Source organism: Poecilia reticulata, linkage group LG13 (assembly GCF_000633615.1).
Source record: "Poecilia reticulata strain Guanapo linkage group LG13, Guppy_female_1.0+MT, whole genome shotgun sequence".
NCBI lineage: Eukaryota > Metazoa > Chordata > Actinopteri > Cyprinodontiformes > Poeciliidae > Poecilia > Poecilia reticulata.
In genome coordinates, this window is record NC_024343.1 from 29,330,649 (window position 1) to 29,335,743 (window position 5,095).

Genomic DNA, 5,095 nt, shown 5'->3' on the forward strand with positions numbered 1-5,095 from the left:
TGCACACCTAAGAGAGTTCAAAGGATTTGTGAGTAAACTTTATTTTCTGCTTGGTTTCAAGTTGTGTTTTTGGGTCACAATGAACGCAAGCTATGAATCAGACCTGCAATGTTTTTTTTAGTTAATATTTCAATAAGAGGCTTTATTATTTAAATGGTCACGTTCTGACCTGAATTTAAAAGGGAACTGTTGTGGGAATGTCATTCTGTTTTTGTTTGTTTGGACTAATACATTTTTGTATGTGCTAATCTTTGATTCACTAAATTCTTCTTAACGTCAAACTTTTTGAGTTGTATCCAAATTTTATTTATTAAGACAGGTGTAGATAGGCCTGTCGCAATAAATCAATTAATCACATAATACATTAAAATGAACTCAATGATATCCATTTGCAGTATTTATTGTTTTTTTTCTTTTCCCTCCATCAAAACTTGATGACGAAAGTAATCAGTCTGGTGCTTTGGTCTCAACTAGCCAGGTTTTGAAGGACATAATTCATTTTATTTGTGGTTTCTCTTGTTTATTTATATTGTATATTTAAAGTGTCTTCCAGTTTCAATGTTAAATGCTCATTAGAATTTAAATATTTGAGAATGTTTTCTTGCATTGTGCCAGTGCCATTATATTACTTGAAAATGGTCTCAAAACAATGTTATCGTTTATCCCAATGACTTCTGGGACAATTTATTGTCCAGCAAAATCTATTGTGACAGCCTTGGACAGATAAGGTTAAAAGCTGAAATTAATTGTTTTTAAAACAAAGTGGCTCATATTTTGTCTTGTTTACTGGAGGCGCTGCTATAATTAAAGATCATAAATAAGTATAGAAGTTCAAAACTGATTAGTACTTAGTTTCTCCTGTTTACCAGCAATCGATTATTAGTGAGTACCACCATCACCTTTACAGAGTCGATATCCAGCTGCTTATATAATGTTTCATTTTGTGACAAAGTTCCTAATATAAATGATATTTTCTATACTGTTCTAATTTATTAATGTGTTTGTACATATGTGTTAGATTCTTTGGGACTTAGATAAAGTTATAATAAAATTTTAAGGCACAGCTGCCGTATTGAAATTCAAGGTCAGATGTTTGTAGAAATGTTTATTCTTATTTTGAATATGAATTTCTTGTTTAACTTGGAGCTTTTACAAAAAACAAGCTGACAAGAAATTTGGAAAAAAATCCAACTTATGCTGTTTTACACTAATTTGAAAACCTAGTATTTAGAGAGGCTATGTTTAACAAAATGTTTGAGAGTCTCTGTTACACGTCCAGCTCAGAAGCTGATGCATATCTTAGCACCCCCAGGAAGTAGATCTCTGTATTTGTAATGCTAGCTTTCTGTCTCCTAACTTTGATCAGGTCAACCCTTCTTCACGTGTGATATATGAAAAGAGATGTTTCATTATTAGGAGTGATAGTATGTGGATCCATTTTCATAAAAACCTTATCAGCACAATCCAGCTGTTCCTCGTCTCCTAAATAACCTGCCATCTCCTGATAAACAAAGAAAACATGTTTGCGACGGACACATTTTTCCTCTGAAAGGGCTGCAGTTCTGCTCGTGTGTCTAAAGTATTACAGCCACGCGGCAAGGACGGCGATCTGTTCCAGTCACAGTCGTGATTGAGGAATCATTGTACACCTGAGTATTCCGGCTTGCAGTTGATGCCGTCACTCACTGCCTGTCGCTGTCGATTACAGTTGGACATGGAGAAGTGTGGAAATCCAGAAGTCCCATGTGGTGATGCTGTGCGTCTGCACGCCCTTGCCCAAAGTCAAGCCAGTCGCTGTCCTCTCCGATGAGATGGATGATAACTGGACTTATATGTGGAGACAAATGTCATTTTCTGGCTCCTAACACACAATAAATTTTTACTTTTAGGTTATGAGAGTGCTAACACTAACCTTAATCAATCTTAATATGAAGTGGCGAGATATTAGAAGATATACGTAAGACTCTGTCAAAGTGGGTGTTTAAGAATGAACACATAACTCACAGATACTGAATTTATATTTTATTGGCACTGGGGCTGTTGTAAACAAATATTTTAGTAATCGAGTAATCAATTATTCTTACGATTAATCGAGTAATTGGAATAAAAAAAAAATAGATGAAATAAACAAGGGTAAATCTAACATAACATCAGTGTTCCTATCGCATATCAACATCCAGGCTCACAAATATGTTTATGAAAATGTCTATACTGCAGCTTTTGATTTATTCATTTTCAGTCAATTTAATAGACGGAATTTGGCACCTTCGTTCGTCACAAACAGAAACTCCTCTACCAGCTACGTACCACCACGATGCGCTCCACCACCCATTTGTTGACACCGGGATGATATAAAATTCATTTTCCGGTTTGTCCGTAAAACTACATGTACGCTAAGCATCTGAAGCACAGCAGCCCGCAGTGTTCATTCTATCCGCCGACCTGTATAAATACTCTCGCTGCGCTCTTCCCCGCTGTTCGCTCTGAACCGGTCACCAGGAAGCAGCTCCGGGACGAGAAGAGCTGCCGTACTCCAAGCATCGCGCCAGTCATTTTAAGGATGATTATTGGTCTCCCGAAAAGCATCCAAAACCCAGACGTTATCATCTAGCGATCCTCCCAGGTTGAAATTCAAAATTGGATGTTATGCTGCTAGCACTTAGCTTTTGTCAACAACTCAGGCGAAAATGAGAGCGCTGCGCAACACAAATAACCTGGTTGGAACACGGTGTGCTAAATAATAAACATCATTTAACAAAACTTTGAGGCAGATAAATTTTTCTTGGGGAATTTTAATAATCGAGGTACTCAAATCGTTTTAACCCTCATAGGCACCCAGGGTTTCCCCCAGTGTATTGTAAGCCTGGCGGGCCACCAGGCTTAACCTGCCCTCCCAGGCTAATGATGCATTCACACCAATCGTGTTTGCATTCAAAGTTTATGTGGGGGGCGAGTCGAGGGCCTATCGCAGCGCATTTCGAATGTCTAGCTCAATGGGTGATCAGTATCCGAATAGGCAGGAAAAAAAACCTGATCGGAGCATCCATAACAGATATCAAATTAGGTGTGTGGCTACACACACGTAGCCACAGGGTCCACATAACTGCTAACGACCGACTTAGAAAGGGGCTCTGTCTATTTTTATTTTTTTCCTGTTTAGTTTTTTCTCTTCTGAGGCTAGGAGCATCTTCCTGCAGAACTACACAGGTCAGCCGGGGCTAAAGCCAGCTTTGCATTGAGAAAGAGCCTCAGGGAAGATGGGAAGCAGGGATGTGTTGACACACAATTCAGTCTGCAAATGGAAAAATCCCATGTGGGGAATGCAGAAAAACCAACTTGCCTGAGCAGAGGCGCTGATGATTTTTTTTAAGGGGTGGGGGATTTAATACACAAATGAAGAGTTTTTTTTKTTGTTTTGTTTTGTTTTTTGTTCAGCTTGTTAATTAAGCACAGATACGCAGTAAAGGTCTTCCCAGGGCACCGTAAATGATTCACATCTCAAACTTACTATTAAGTTTCCATACGAATACAGACCAAGTAAGTCAAGACTTTTCCAAAGTTCATCTTGAGTGGGAGGTTTGTCAAAAATGAGACTCAAATCGTGAACTGGAAGCAGCATACAATAATTTTTTTAAAACTGACAGAAAATCATAAAACAAAATGTAGTATAGTAAAAACAAAAAAAAGTGTGTTAAATGTGGATGTATCCATTTAAAGTTTACAAACTGTTAGATACTGAATAAGTAAATATGAAAATTAAATGGTTCTTTCAAAGGTTATTCCAATTTTAAATTTTATGCAGCTAACAGATTAAAAGTTCCTTTTAAAAATCCCTTTTTTATTGGATATTAAATGATTATTCAGCTCACATTTAGTTGTATATCTAATGCAATTTTAAAATCTTATATTATGATGTTGCCATGATTATATGTTACATATATCAGGTCAGCCAAACCCACTTCAGTTACTGTAAATAAAATCTGTTGAAAATATCTTAATGAAAAAAACGGCATAACTGGAGGCTCACTATGGGCCTCATTGCTCAACAGTGGGGGTAGAATTGGTTGCAGTAATGGTTGTGGATTCATCAAACCACAGGTAATCTGGCCAATCCCAATGTGTGGCCAAACAGACCTGGTGGCTGGAAGCCATCTTCATTTAATACCACAATCCCATCTATTCATGGTTTCTGTGACCTTGCCTGCAGAGTTCCTGCAAATTTTCTGTAATACGTTTCTATTTGACAGTGTAGTTGGAAAAACTAACGATGCCTTAATCTGAAAGCGATCCCTCCTGTTCATCTGATTGCAGTGCACCTGACTAAAACTTCATGTCCAATGTAAAAATTTAGCAAATTTCATAAACAAGAGTCTTCACGATATTTTTCGTGTTTTCTCAAGATGATCAAAGTCTGACATCTTCACTTTCACTGTCCACCTCCCAAAACGGATCCAAAAAGCATTTAAGTCCACTTCCATTGCCATGGCTTTTCAGCATAGGGTTTTCCTCATTTAAATGCAGAGAAAGATTTTAGCATAACTCCACGCAGACACTTCATAGCAGATAAAATTGACTGAAGTCATAAAAGTCATCAAGTGATAACTTTGCATTTAATCTCCTTCGAGAGAGCCAGAGCATTTTTCTGAAGTTTGCTATGAGAGATCTGCAGCCACATAAATCTCCATACAAGCTGGTCCTAACCTTGCTGTGTTTAATGTTTTACTTAATTGTTCAGCCATTAACCCCACACAGAGTCCAGATTAAAAATAAATAAATAAATTTAAGTACAGCAGCCATACACCTGAGAGATGCTTCTTTTTTTAATCTTCCATGTTTCTCTAAGTAGGTCCTACTTAGAGGTTTACCTACATACATGAAACAAATTGGTTTTTCTTTGCTCCTATTTGACCTATATACGTTTTTTTTTCACTGCAATCTGAACGACCCAATTCCAATCTTTTCACCCCTAAAAAAATCTGATATGTGCCACTTCCATGTACTAATTTGGGTACTATCCGATTATTTTCAAAGCATCTCTAAACCAAACGGTCATGTCATGTTTTATCTGACTCGTATTTCATTTATGTGAAACATG